Below are 16,271 nucleotides of genomic sequence, written 5' to 3'. Positions count from 1 at the left end.
GGAGATATGAACTTTCCATCTCATCCTTTGAAAGTAAACCTGAGACAGAGTGCCTCCTGAGCTGGGTTTATTTAGCCAGTTCCGGTAACTGAGTATTCTGTTGTTCTGTTTTAACTACAAACAGTTCTGGCTGAATAACAGACTAAAGAAATAAACCAAGGTTTGGTTCCACTTTTCTTTTTACCTTTCCCAACCTCACTGCTTCATTGTGCTTCTCATTTAGGGCTACCATTGGTGTCTGGGTCACCTTGATAAAGAAACTTAGAGGTCATGCATTTGTTGATTTGTTTTTCTGCATCATCTGTTGCTCACTTGTCTATTAAACAGACTACAAAACATACAACCACATAGAATGACATTAAATAACAGATTGGGGGACAAGAAGACTAGCTTTTCAATGGAGAAGTCTTTCCGGAAAGAAAGAAAAAAGCAACCTGCACAAAGTGTTTAACCTGTTCTTGCGCTCCTACTCATTTTTACTGGTTTCGTACTTAGTCCATATCTGTAATACCAAAGTGAGAAGTTGTGTTTCAGCCTGCCCTCTCTGTCAGAGCAGCAACTCAGCAGTTAGCATCACTCTTATGAGACGACTGGAGGTCAGCTGAGAGCACATCCTTTAGAAACTGTGTTTGTAGAAATACTCCCTATGCAACACTACACTGTTGTAAGAACAAAGAGACATGCAGAAACAGATGAAGCCTCAAGGAATTACATTTGATTCCAATATCAAATATTTCAAAAGTTAAGAAAGCGTAGGGAACTTCTCCAGGTGCATGACATAGAAAAATCTGACTTACAAGAGAATTTAAATAAGATGACAGCATCGCTGCTCTCCAGAATCAAGGAGTACACAGCTCTGGGTTTTTAACATCTAATTAGTATCAAAAGATATAAAACTCAGAGAAATCTTGAAAAGCAAACAAAGTAAACCACAAAACCACCCAGTTTTGTTCTTAAAAGGAGGACTGAGATTTCCATAAAACAAAGCTTTGAGGAACTGAGACACACATATAGTGTAAAGGTAGAAGAACATAAATGAAAAACATAGATTTAACATATCAACTATAAGCAGGTACCTCCAAAGAAAATTCATTGATGTTTCTTATATGAACTCTGTACATAACACAATTAAAAAGGTTTACCCCACAGGCAATCTGCTTCTCATCACTTCTTGCTATGTAGTGTGTTACCTTTCGTGTTTCTTTCCATGAAGATGGCAGTGCAGCGGTGTAGCAGGACTTCTTCATGTCAGGTTCCAGGAGGACTTTCTATTTTGGGTTAAGTACATCGAACAATTCCCTCTTTGGCTGATCGCAGAGGTTCATGTTGCCTCCTGCTGTTTTGGCACTCATACTTTGTCTGCCATTTTATGTTCCTACTGCACTTGCCCCTGAGCTGTGTACGAGTCCTTTTGCCACTGAAGTATTTAGGGGATGTTCTGTCACTCACGGTTTTTATTGTTTTCCCTGCATCGTTTCGCTGCCCAAACTCTGGTTCTCAAAATGATTTTAGCTAGTTTCTAGTTAAAAACACTGGTTTAAGTGACTATGTTGTTGTTAGCATGGTACCATTATATCCTCCTCCTGTCTTGCTTATCCTTCTTTCTCCCTGCCACATGGTCATGCTAATTGAGGACCATATGAAATTAAAGCAGCAAAGGAACAGAGTGTCTCAGCTCTGTATGAGGAGAAGGATGTCACTCACAAATGCTGAGTGAATGGTGCATGGTGGTTCTTCAGATACCTGTGTGACTCCTAACTCCAGCTGTTTGGGTATCCCCTTTCCCTCTCCTTTCTCTCTGAAGTCTCTTACCAAGCTACTCCAGAGCCATAGATCTCCCCAGTGCCTCCCAGCTCACCCAGAGCTCTTCAGACTTCCCAAAAGTACTTCAACACTCTCAAATCTGATTTCTGGGTCTCCCAAGAGCAATCCCAACTTCTCAAAGACACTTCTTTCATTGATACTCCAAGCCTTTCCCTATTTCACTCTCTTCTGACAGAATAGCCTCACTCTTTCAAAAAACCTGCCCTAGGTCACTTCACCGGCTCTGATATTCTTCACCAGTCACAAATCCTAGGCCCAATTTTACGTCCCAGCTTACCTTTTGACTTAGTCTGAAACGTGTCTGCTGTACTGCTCTCTTACAGCTTCCCTTTTCCGCCTGCTGCTTTGCCCATACATCACTCATGGATTTCTAATTTCACAAACACACTCCCACTTTTCTGTTAGCTGCTTGTATCTGCTGCCATCTCCCATTGCCAGATGTCAGCCCAGCTGCTCCGGTCCTGGCTTCCCCAGAGCAGCAAAGCTTCCTCTAGACAGCCAAAAGCTCACGCTCAACATTTACCACAGCATTGATTTAGGACTTTGAGGGCAAAAATAAAGACTTTACACACAGGAAATACGTTTCTGAAGGGATAGGATGAGTAGAAGGAGAAAGACTTTCAGGCTTTACCACTCCACTCAAAACACCATGAGCCTTGGCAGCTGCAGCCAGAGCAATGGAACTGCCCCAGCTTTCCATTCAACACTCTTGACTGACGGACATTCGGCGCGTTACGAGAGCACAGGGAGAGATGTACGGCAAAGTGTACCACGGCACAGTGTGGTGCAGTGCTTGCTTGAACACTTGGGCCTTCCTCTCGTAATTACCACTGACTGAGACTTAATCAGCCACCAGATCCGATTCCAACTGTCCCAGTTATCCAGCCAGTAGCCCCAGAGGTGTCCCAATTAAACCCAATGTAAAGACTGTGAAATATGAGCATAAGCCTGGCACCTAGTGAGACCTCTTGATTAAAAAGACATCATTATTTCACACCTCTGCTAATTAGCACTGACAGTAACTCTGATTTCAGAAGAATTTGATTGCTCCCAGCATATTACCACACTGACAACTGAAGCAGTCCCGTACACCACTCCAAGTGTCAATCTTGAGAACAATATTGTAAAATGACCTCGCATCACCTCTGACAGTTTTGCTAGGAAAGACTTTGGTGCATAAATATTCAACATAGCTAGAAGCTCTCATATCAAAGGAACATAACTATATAACTGCAGATAGCAGAAATTTTGATTCTGTAGTTTACATAGTTTTAATTTCTTATTGCCCTGGTTCTGTATATCCTGCTCCAGGTCTTGTGGCAAGTTAATCACAAAATGGCTATTCGTGCACAGTGTAAAAGAAAACAACCAGTATATCATTAAAATCAGAATTACAGTTGAAAATTTACCACGTTCTTTTAATTAAAGTGTGCAAGCTACTTCACAATTACACAAAATTAAGAGAAACCAGTGAGATCTATTGTTTGTGATGGCCATACTTAGACTCCACTAAACTGAAAAATAATCAAATGGTACAGAATACATCTTTCTGTGGGCTGTTTAATTATAACATAAGCAGAACAACTGAACACTGATAAGTGTTCCTGAATCACAGGCCCATTACTTAATCATGTTTTTAATACGTTAAAAAAACCACACTTCATTTCAGATGTGAAAGAGTGTCACTGTCATATACAGAGCATTATCCACACAGAATCCAGGAAGTAGGGCACAGCAAACTATTTGTATTTCTATCTTATTCACAATTCAAGCCTTACTGAAATCAGCACAGAGCATGCAGTGATGCCAAATATTATGTGTTAAAATATATATCCTGCTGGGAATATTTAAAATCTCTTTTGAAGGATCGTTACAGATGTAAAATCCATGATGGAACTGTCTAACTATGTGTTTTTTCACCTTGTGCAGTTTTCTAGATATGCAGTTATCAGAATGTGCACATAATTTCTGCCTTAAAATGAAAAATACACACATGGCATGGTTTGATTTTTTCCCCCACCTTTGGCTACAGGTGAACCAATCTAGCTGAATCGTAGCTGTACTCAGTGCATTAATTCAGCATTCTTGGAATATAATCCCCCAGTTGCTAACACTGTCTTTAAAAGGCAGAGTGTCACGTCAGCTTTGTGAAGCACCTTTGGTGATAACATCTTACCTAGACTGGCTGCTGGCACTGAGCAGCACCAGTCTCCTACATTATACCTCAGCAAACCCATTCACAGCAGCAAGTTCTACCGTTACACCAGAATTTGGCCCACTATGGGTGAAACACTGATTGATAAGGCTTACTATACTGTTCCAGCATGCAATGGTAAACGTACACAATTACTCTGTGCCATTTAACGCATCCAAAGAGCTGAGAGAGTTCTTTACGAGAAGCCATATACCATTCTTTTATCCTTGTTGTGACTAAAAAGATGATTGCCTGGCAGCTTTCTGTCTTTACAGATCTTTGAAACACACATTTGAAATTGCACCATTTCTTGTAACTGCATCTTGTCTGAGAACGAACTGTAAAGACTGATTCTTAATTCCAGGATGTTCCTCCCTTTTCCCAGTTGTCTTTTGTTCTGTAAGTACCTGAGATCATTTTCCATCTAACTGGTAGGCATTTTGGAGGGGAAAAAATGAGACTTTCCCTAAGTTTTTTAATCATGGGGGTTTTTTCAACCATAATGAGCTCTCAGAGTACAAAATACAGAGTCCAATATAGTTTTTACAGAATTATGTGACTTTAAGTTTATGATGAATCAATTAGGTATGTAGTACCAGTAGTTGGAGATGGAGTGCATTAATTCAAGCCAAGCAAAGTTTGACATTCTTCAGCGTCCAATTATTCACTTAAAAGTCTGGCAGCTATGCAATCTACTCTGCAATCATTTTGTGAACTGTGTGTTATTTATATGGCAAAACATCTTACTATTTTATCACATATTTCCTACACTCCAGGTAATGTGGTTTTCCCCACACTCTGACCTGGGAAGAGTGGAACATTTCCAATTTTGTGCAAGTTCAGAAGGGATGCAAATCGCCGTGACTCAGATTCAGAGTAAATGTGATGCTAAAAGAAAGCTGTAGCAACTAAACAGCGCTCTATCTCCTTCCAGTGACTGCAAAAGAAGTTGAGATGATTACCCCAGAATATAGTTAAGAAGCAGGAAAAAAACCAACTGTGCAGCAACAGCCAGAAGAGAGGAGTGAAAATATGTCAGAAAAACAGAAAAAAATCAGAAAAACAGCTCTGCAGACACCCAGATCAGTAAAGAAGGAGGAAGAGGAGGTGCTCCAGGTGCCAGAGCAGAGATTCCCCTGCAGCCCATGGTGAAGACCATGGTGAGGCAGGCTGTCCCCCTGCAGCCCATGGAGGTTAATGGTGGAGCAGATATCCGCCTCCAGCCCGTGGAGGACCCCACGCCAGAGCAGGTGGATGCCTGGAGGAAGCTATGACCTCATGGGAAGCCCGTGCTGGAGCAGGCTCCTGGCAGGACCTATGGCCCCGTGGGGGACCCACGCTGGAGCAATCTGTTCTGGAAGGACTGCACCCCATCGAAGGGACCCACACTGGACCAGTTCCTGAAGAACTGCAGCCCGTTGGAAGGACTCACGTTGGAGAATTTTGTGGAGGACTGTCTCCCGTGGGTACAGGGGAAGAGTGTGAGGAGTCCTCCCGCTGAGGAGGAAGGGGCAACAGAAACAACATTTGATGAACTGACTGCAACCCCCATTCCTCATCCCCCTGTGCCGCTCAGGAGGAGGAGGTAGAGAAATCGGGAGTGAAGCTGAGGCTGGGAAGAAGGGAGAGGTGGGGGGAAAGTACTTTAAGACTTAGTTTTTATTTATCGTTAGCCTCCTCTGATATAATTGGCATTAAATTAAATTCATTTACCCCAACTCAATTCTGTTTTGCCCATGACAGTAATTGCTGAATGATATCTCCCTGTCCTTATCTCAAAACAAGCCTTTTGTTATATTTTCTCTCCCCTGTCCAGTTGAGGGGGGTGATAGAATGGCTTTGGTGGGCACCTGGTCTCCAGCCAGGGTCAACCCACCACAACGTGCCTTCACTGCAGATGTCCATAGTTAGATAATAAGAATTCTATTTGACTAGAAAGGAAAGACAGACAGCTAACTAATGCTAAAAAAGCATTGATGAGACCGATACCACAATTATGCAGAGTTTTTCAGGTGAGCATAATAAAAGAGAGACTTAAAAATGGTAGAGGACGCAGGGAGGAATATCATGAGGGCTTGAGAAAGTGGTTTGCAGTGGAATGCACTACTATACATGATAGCAGTTCAGACTGTATGCTCCTGTAGTCCATTCTGAGCTTCAAGTCCACATTTGTCTCAAAGAGCAGCTTCAGGAGTGCGGAGAAATACAGCTTTCTCTGACAGATGCCCCAGGCTCTGTCTCCACGCAGTTTTCTGCGCATCAGCAATCTGCCCAGATGTGTTCAGTGGCCCTTTAATCTGTCCTGCGGTAAAAAAAGCCATCATAGCTCATGAAGAACACACAGGCTTCAAACGGTTTTTCAGGCTATGCTGGGTTGCTATTAGCATCCAAGAGCATAGCAAAAGATTTTACACCATCGAAGATTACATCAAGCTAACAGCTCGTCTCTTCAAACTGCAGCCAAGTTCTGGTAGAACAAAATTGTATCAGAGAGGTAACAGTAAGGATGAAATACATAATTATACCCAGTTGAATACTTTCTGTTGAATAATGAAATTGGCTTTTATTTAGATTGCAAACACTTACATCAGGGAGTATTTTTACACCAGGCTTAAACTACAGCCAAGGTGCTAAGCAAATAGTTTCTAAGAGAAATAATCAGTATGATCATCATTCAGAGTACTGTGTTTTTCTTCCAAGACTCGTGGAAGACTTCAACAATATCAGTTTCATATGCTTCATAACACCCTGCCAAGGTCAGCTCTGCTGAGAAACTATGACTCTGCGCTGCTCTTTGGGTCATTATTAACACCAGATGCAAAGTATATAAAAAGTGCAAAGCTCTACCTCAACAGAATAATCTTATTTAGCAGGTGCTCTGCACAGATGAGAATTTTACTGCTGCAGTGGCATAGCCTTACTGAATGCTCCAAAAATATCACTGGCATGAATTAGCTCTGTACCCTTATCAAAGAGCAGGAGGAAAACCTGTTCAGTGGCTTAGCTGCAAGATTTTCATTTTTCCTTTACATTATATATTAACCTCAATACAAGTACTTGCACTGCAAATATTTTCAAGCAGAAAAGTAGTCCCTATGGAACGATTTGTGTTCATCAGATTAAATACATGCACGTAGTAAATCATAGGATGGGAACCACCAAGTTGTACCTGCATTGGGACGTACTGCACCATCAAGTTTTTTGAGCAGGATTTCCCTTTGTAAATACTGAAAGAGTTTGATTTATAACCTATTTGCGTAGTAGTACTAAAAGTATTTACTCAAAGCATGCCAGTGAAATGTATGAAACCCAAGGTAGGGTATGTATATTCCAAAGATGAATAATGAAATAAAATGTTAATACTGGAGACTGTAGAATGTGCAAACACATTACAAATGCCCATATGAATATAAACAGTAGCAACAAGCAGGCATCTTGGAAATAAAGTGGACTGTAATTAAAATAAAAGCATTTGTTTGCCTAGGTTGCAGTCATAACTTCGAGCAGCGACATCCAACTTCAGCCAATTATTTCAAAAAGCTCTAGCATATGTGCTGAGGTTTGCTGCTCTTATTACTTAAAGAAGCTTATGCTTCTTGGACTGAAAATTCATGATGTTCCAAAAACATTGCTTTGTGGGTTTTGACACATTTATTTACAGGCTTGCCTTTATCTTTGGTGCAGCTTTGTGAAATGGCAGAACAGGGGTAGGAACAGACTACTTCCCTATTAAATTCAGAACTGATAAATTAATGATCTCCATTTTCCCTTACCATCTACCTCTTTAAAATGTTGAGTCTGATCGCTTATCCTGTTTTAGAAGGACCTGTATCATTTACACATTACCTATCAGTCACTTGATACAATGACAAGCCAAGATTAAAAAGAAAATACACAAAAAGAGATTTTTTAGTTAACTGAGGACTAGCTTTTAGTGGTTTGAATCAGTCTTGAAAGGATTACAGCAGACTCATGAAACAGTTACAGGGAAAAGGGGAAGAAAATTTTAATAACTATTAAAAAAAAAAAAGTAACAGTCTTTGGGCTAGATTGTCACAGGCCTTACCCAGTGTGAAGGGAGTAAGGCCTTTCCAATTTCTTGCTCAGACCACAATCAGCTTTATCTTTTTTATCTTGGATCATCTCCCTGACCTAGTTTACAGCTGTATTGATGCAAATAATGCAGGGGTGAAAAGCAGCATGGGCAAAGAGAACAAAAAAAATGTTCCAGCTGACAGGAGAATAGGAGAGGAGAGGAAACTTCATGAATCAAGTTTATAGCTGAAAAAGGTGGGTGGCAGAACTCCACCCTGTGAGCTATGTCTGGAGATATGGGTGGACACTGGTTTCTGAACATCCTCCCCCAGCACTGAGGAGACCTAAAAATGTGGGAGAGAGTATGTGAATCATGTACAAGGAAGAAGAGTGTCGTAATTTTACATGTGTGCCTGCCAACTAGCTATTCATCCAACTCTAACCCTGGCAGATTAGTCTTGTCAATGTATCCTCACATCAGGTCTGGCTGTCCCCCTCCCTATCCCCCTTTAGATCTCTGTTACATCCCTCTTCCCTTTCATTCCCTTCTCTGAGACCTAAGTAGCAGGGGAAGGCAGAGAGGTCCATGAGAGGGGCAGCTACAGCCAACCCGGTCTACATATGAGAAGGGAAAGAAAAAGAACCCCAAAAGAGAGGGGAGGTAAGGACTCACCAAGCGGGAGAAGGCAGCAAGTCCACGGAACCCTTTTCTGCTTTGCAGTTTTCTGAGAAAAGCATTCCTGTAGGAGCCAAAGAGAAAGCTCTGCCTGTGCCTCACAGGACCCTTGACTATGGAAGGAAGACACATGAATGAGAAAAGCCTCAGAGAGCCTGGCTTAGATTTTAAGGAACTTCCTTGGTCATTGGAGATTAAAGGTCTGTCTTGAACCCTTTATTCACTCCTGCCTGGCAACTTGGATTCATTGGGCTGTGTGGCATCCAAAGAGCAACTTTAGCGTGAAACATTTAAAAAACCTGCTTACTGCTTTAGGGAGCGGGCAAGTAAGGGTAGCTAAAATGTCTTTTCCACTCCCTGGCTGAGAGGAAGCCACTTTCTTACCATTTGAAAACATTGCTGTCTCTACCTGTAGTACAACGTACCATTAGCCAAACTCTTTACATGAGAAAATGTCAGGTTTAAACTTATGAATGTAAGAACTCATTTAGTGAAAGGCTTATTGCAGTGTATGTATTTTCGTATTTATAGGTCCCCAAAAATAGTCTCTAAAGTATCACAGAATTAGAAAGATTAATTTTCTGCCAGACGGTCCCACCCTTGTTCATGATTAATGGTGATTTAGTCTTCTGAAATTATGACCAGCTTCATTAACACCGTTCCCTGTTTTCTAACCTATTCTATTGAGGTTACACTTGGCTTTCAAAGTGGGGAGCATTGTGCTTCTAAAACTATTTCTCTTTTTTTTTTTCTGACATGTATTTTATACTACAAAATTACATTTGATAAAATCCCAAACCTCTGATGATCCTGTGGAACAGTTACACAGTTTTGTCCTTGGTTAAATAAATGCAAAGTCTAGGATGTTGCAAGATAATCATTTATTGATGGAAAACAAACATTCTAACTCCTCAGTGCCAAGCCGATGATTGACTTCAAAGACTCAGACATGACTCAGAAACAGTGGTGTTCAAATGACAGTACCTTTACTCCAGCATGGCCTTACATTCTCCATTTCTCTGAGGAAGCCACAGAATGGGTAAAACAGTGTCTCTGCCGTAATTTTCACTCAGCTTTTCCATGCCCCACTTCCACCTGGCCTTTAGACGTGGCAGTGGGAGGATCCAACAGAAATAGAGAACTTGCCATGGGGGTGGGTCCCTTTTCTGAAAGCCTCCTCAAATTCATGGAGACAGTGAAAGGGCTTGGATTTGTCCCTTAGTAATCAGTAGGCTTTGTCTTCACCCTATTGTGGTATCTAGATCTGGAAATTCAATTATATTCTGCAAAGGAAAAGGTATCTAACCTGTAAAGAGATAGGGAAGTGTTCTACTAGTCCCATGGTAAATGGTATGAGCCTCACCGCTGTACAGAACCGCACCAAAAAGTAATTAGCACTGTGCTCATCACTGATTTCTTCAGTTCAACAAATGGACTAAAAAAACTGAAAAGCTTAATTCTAAACCACATTTTATTTTCTTGAGGAAAACCAACCAAAACTATTTTGTTTATTGACACGTCTGTATAAGAACCATTCCAGGTGTATGCATGGGGGAAAACAGGCAAATGAAATTATGCATTTCATTCACAAAACTGTTGAAGGAAATGCTATCTTTCACAGTTAGCTATAGTTTGAGGCTGGGCAAGCTTAACCAGAGAGGAGAAATTTTGAGCTGATCACAGGCTGAGGAGATCTAAACACAACTCTTACTGCCTAAACGAATGCCCTAACCACTAAGCAACTGGGCAGAAAGAGATGGCACCCAGTCAGTCTCAGCTGCTACATTTTTTCTGATTTGTACAAAATACTGACTTTGTCTCTGACATAGATTGAAAGAATGGTGGCAGTCTGGAAGACCAGCTATTCAACAAGGAGATAAAACAACCAAGTACTCTAGGGAATGTTTAATTCTATTTACCAAATAAAACAGCTCAAACAAGAGACAGTGAGAAACCATCTATTTCCTCCGATATTAATACCAGAGTACTTGTGCCTTAGCTGTTGTTCCCTGGAGTGGAAGTGCAGGCAGGATTTAGCACTTGCGCTGAATCCTGAATTCCATTTTCTGCTGGACAAAGGGAATACAAGAACTTCATCATTTTTGTATTTCCAGCCCAGAAAATATATTCCAACTTAAATAGCAAATGCCACTTTGGATCACAGTTTTAGGGTAACTAAACATCAAAGCGTAAATTTTGCCATGAGCTAGTTTTCACTGAAAAGAAAAAAAAACCTCAGGTTTAATGATAAGAATGATAAAATTACCTGAGGGTTAAAATACCATTAAACAAAGGACTTGTAAAATAACAGTGACTAATTTACTGAGTTGGAGAGGTGTGGGAGTTTTTTATTATTATTAACTGTAGCTTTTTGAGGTCGTTTTGAGAACCTGTCTTATTTGAAAAATGTTTAAGTATTTTCATGCAGCTATCTAAAGCATATATCAAATTCAGCAATAATAATATGAAGGTGCACCTACTGTTAAGGCATATTGTGGCCAGATTTTTATCCCTTATATCATTTGGCACGGAAATGGAAAATGCAATTTAATGAAAACAAATGTGTGATATTAAGTCTGAGGTCAATAAAGCTAACAGACAGTATATACTTAATGGCATAACTATGGAGAACATTGACCAGTAAACGGATTAAGAGTTATGCTATAAATAATCTTTATGCCGCCATCTCAGCTCATCAATCATGGAAAAGCAATTCATAGGGGTACTAGAAAACCTGAGTACCTTTAGCTTCTTTCTTTGATAACACCAATGAGCTTCTGGATTGGGGAAATGTAGTAACCTAAAATGAAGCCAGTTATTAATTTAATACAGGGCCAGAAAATCATTAGCAAAACTTGGAGGGGAAGGACTGGTGCAAAGATTGTAAAGCAGATCAAGACCTAACTGGGAGATAATGAGAGCCATCACAAACAAAGCACACTGGTTAAAATGGGGTTCCTTTTGATGTTCCTTAAGGGTAGATGGAGGCACTGAGTCTCTTTAGCTTTTCCTGTGAAGACAAAACACTGAGTTGATGAAATTTCCTGAATATTCAGTGATGGATGTAAAATGAACACAGGAGCCAGAAGGATTATATTGCAAGAAAAATAGCGAATCTTGAAGATTAAATAATAGGAACAAGGTTAAACTTAGCCAGAGGAAGTAGAAAATCATGTACTAAAAAACAGCTTACCAGAAGTTCAGGTGTCAGAGGCAGCCACTTTTCTGCCTGCCCAGGCGGGTAGGCGTGCTTTGGGAGGCACAATCAGAGCACACCTAGTGCTTCAGCAGCAGACAGCATGGCAGTCCAACCAGCAGCCTGCGCTCAGAAACCTGAGCTAGCATAGTGGGCACCCAGAGTCGGGCCCCACTTGCTGATACACAAGGTTGGCACCCAAAGCCATTTGTAACCTGACTATTGGGATCTTTCGTTGGAGCTGTGTTGTCTTCTGCGAAACAGTTTCATGCTACCTGGAAGGAGAACAGGAACTCAAGTCCACTCTTATCAGACAGATGCACCCTTGCTAATTCGCAAAGTCACGTCCACTCTTTCTACAGCTCAGTGAATACTGAATGAGTTAATAGTTTATGTAATCTTTGATGACAATTCAACAACTTGGCTGAGAATTACCTGCTACACATTTGTCATGGATTGCAGCATTTCTTTTGGTGATAGCTGGCAGGAGACTAAGCCTATAATTCATAGAGAGGAAGTCTATGAATGAGGAATCTGTCTCCTACATCCTACATTAATGCTGTCAGCACAGAGCTCTGATGAGCATGGCATTGCCAACCTTACTCAGTTTCCGGGCAGGAGCTGAGCTCCAGGTGAAGTGTATTTCCATTTAGCACAGAGACATCTAATTACTTCTGTGCCTATCTCTGCAGCACTTTGCATCACGTAGGCTGGGCAGCATCCTGCTCAGTTTTGTAGCTCCTATCAATTCCATTCTTTTTTTAGGCCACAAAGCATACAGATGACCAAACTTGCAAAGGTATGCTGTATCACAAGCAGCCATGATACCTGTCCTGGTTCGAGGATGTACAGAACATGTAGGTCTTTGCTCCTTCTCTGTTTTCTCTAGAGATAGTTTCCAGGGCATCAGTTACAGCGGCAATCCTCAACACACAAGCCAGTGAGCAGAACAGTTATGGGTCTTCCAGTATAACTCTTTGAAGGCATCTTTTCTGTCTTGCTAATGCTAAATTGGATTCAACTGTATTTCTTCTTTGTCCCATTTCCTCTTTCCAACTAATAAATCTAACAAAGCCATCTGCACCTGTTTTCCCTTCTCCCTCCTGTTCTTTATGATTCTGCAACAAAAAAAAAAAAAAAAAAAGTTCTGTTTTAAAGTGTCAGACCACTAGCCAAGACATCTGAAGAGAAAGTTAGCCTTTTTATTTCTCCACCTGGCATTTGGTCCTTACATCCCATTTCTATATTGGGATATAGCTACATCAGTACCTATCTTTCTTTATATAAAAATAGAAGCCTCAGTTCACAAAAGATATTGGTGAGCAAGTCCCTGAAACTGTGTGGTGTCCTACTGTTCACTACCAGTTCATACCCATGCCCAGGGGGGTGTCTACAGTTGAGTCTTTGCAGATCTCAGGTCTGTTGATTCTGAACACTGTGATTTAGACTCTTGCAATTGGTTTCAGTCTCGTGACATCCCTGAAGCTAGTTCCTTACCTCACTCATTTACAGTACAGCATCGTGGTCTTTGACCTACTCTAGGATCCCATGTGCCAGTTGCACTTGGATGGTCTGACTAGTGAGCTACTGTAGAGTGTGTAGGAATGATCTTCTCAAGATATCTGACATTCAAAGGAGTCACTCCCAGCTGCAGCCTCCTCCTGTCACAGGACTGACACACACTCTCCTGTTTGAGAAAGAAAGCACCTGAGGTCTCTGATTTAGAAGGTCTGGGCATCACAACTTTTATTCTTGTCTTTGTCCTGGACAACACGGTGCACAGACTCTAATTGCAGCCTGAGTAACAAAATAAGAAATAAATCATTATTAATGTCACATGCTGCCCAGCATCAATTTTGAAAAATGGCCAGGTGGAAACACACAAACCTCACCTAACACTGTTTCTGCATTCAAAGAGGCCTTTAAATTGCCAATTTCTCTTGAACAGAAAAAAATTAACATTGCTTTCCAGACAGCTAGCCAGAAGTGGCTGTAGGCACTGTGGCTGAGTATGCTATTGGTCTGCGTCCCAAATACCTAGTGTGGCCGGGATGCAGGAGGGGAGAACGGGACAAACAGTGTGCGTCAGAAACACTTGACAAAGCTACAGTTTTAGCACACTTAATTTTTCTCCCCTTAGATTTAAGGTCATCTTTGGGTAGTTTGTCAAGAAAAAATTTCCTCTCGCTTCAGGAGGAGTTTTCCCTAGAGAAGACGAGCCAGAATAGGATGCATTAGTTCAGGAGTATTCTGCCTCATTGTCTGCTCAGACCATTTCAGTTTTGCTGGTGATCATGTGGCATTTTGGCAGACATCTCCAGGAAATAATGGTTTGGAAAGGGCTTATCTGGCTGCTCTGAAACAGTCAAATAAATACTGATAAAAACCTGTACGCTTTTGTGCATATGAGAATAAGTATCACTCAAGTTGCCCAGCAAAGCATTGTGTGCATTGACCCAGCCTCATGCCTTTCCCACCATTAAAAACCAGTGGGCTCTACCTTTTAATGCTTCTCCATTGCTACTCCACAATAGCTGCTCTGCAAAAACACCACAAGACAATGCAGAGAACAAATCAAGATGGACATCCATAACTTTTCACTTAGAGTCTTATTATTAATTTTAATAAGTGTGAGATTTATTCTGATCACTTTTGTCTTATTCATGAATATATTTTTGTTTTATTTCACTATCTTTAATAGAGACAGATTTCTCTCCATTAGTTCTTGAACTGGCCACGCTAGAATCATGGAGGTGAAATAACTCTAAATTAAACCCCAGCTCACACCCTTTGTATCACTTAAACTCGTGCTAGCAGTTTGAGCGCTATCTTAAAGATACCATTTCTGTAATATCTTTCTGTATGCTGTGTGTTCAGACAGGTTATTGATGAGGGCTGCTGTTAATAGCTTCCATATTTCTTTACTGTCTTCAATAAATCAGTAATATTTGTCAAAATGTGACAAGTACAAGACTCAGTTGTAAAGACAGAGCTGTTCAAGTTTGCGTTTGGACGTAATGTATCCAAGAACACGGGATGTTACATGAAAGGTGCAACTTCTCCTAATGAGTCAGGACAATGAAACCTTTTTGATGTTCAGATTAATTATGAGAAAGTCATCATGGTAATATATACAATGTGTTACACTGAGATAGGAAGTACACCACAGGAAAATAAAGACCAGTCCTGTAACTGAGGAACCGTTTTCATACTCAGTTTGGATTGACCTCTGTGTGGCTGGGCATGTGAGCACAGTGATATTTCCGTTCACCTGCCATCACGTCTCCTTAGACTTTGAACCTTACATACAGAAGAATTCATTCTTACTATGCACAAGTTCTGCCTCTCACATTATATGGTCCTTTCTGTTCGGTGGATTATTCACCTTGCTATATTTGTACCTGTTAAAGTAAAACGCACACAGTAATTCAAAATTACCTCTGTTAAAAATATTATTTTAGAAGGCTCTTGCAATCAGTTTCACAATAGAAAAATTCAAAAGATGGCAACATTTCCCTCCTTTACAATGAGAACAATACCAAAGGGAGGAGCTGGAACCCCAACAGTGATTTTTTTTATCCTAGAAAACTTGTGAGCAGCGTCTGAAGAATTTTAGTATTTTCAGATATGTTTTAAATACATTCCAATATTGTGAGAAAGACCAAACACTTGATGAGAAAAGGGAGTTGCAGATGTTCAGGGTCTGTCAGAGCTCTATAATTTTCATCTACTTCAAAGCATAACAGGCATCATCTTGCTTCAGGGATTATTCTCTCTGGTGTAGATTCTGTCTCTTTTATAGAGTAACCCTTCACTCCTGGAATGAAGCACGAGCAAAGTGGAGGCAGACACATGACACAATTACCCTTGCCACTTTTGCTTTTCATCCACATTTCTCTTGTTCTTTCAGGATACTCTTACCATCTTTCCATCTGTTGCTATTCTCTCTTCATCCGCACCCATGAGGGTGGGAATCAGGTTCTTTTAAAGGGATGAAGATCCTGTGAAGCTGAGACTGGAAGGAGTCCTCATTTCATGGTCAAGGAAAGGGAGGGAAATACGCATGTAATGTCATGAAACAGTAAACAGTGAAACATGAGCAGGTCAGTGTGCTTTGAAGCCTGCAGTTTCAGGAAGGTGCAAAAATGAAGAAAAGTTATATATTGCGCAGAGCATTCAAGATGGTCTTTCAGGCTCGGTAGGAAAACAAGAAAGGATTATGTTCTTTGGAGCAAGGCTGAACCCAATGCCTCAAGCCAAACAGCTTGTTCTTCTAGCAATGAATTCTTAAACACACAATAATATTTTTCTCTCAGCCTCAGCCTTAAAGCAGAACTTAGAAATCT

The sequence above is a fragment of the Larus michahellis genome, chromosome 4 (assembly GCF_964199755.1).
Source record: "Larus michahellis chromosome 4, bLarMic1.1, whole genome shotgun sequence".
Classification (NCBI taxonomy): Eukaryota; Metazoa; Chordata; class Aves; order Charadriiformes; family Laridae; genus Larus; species Larus michahellis.
This window is presented reverse-complemented; position numbering follows the sequence as displayed.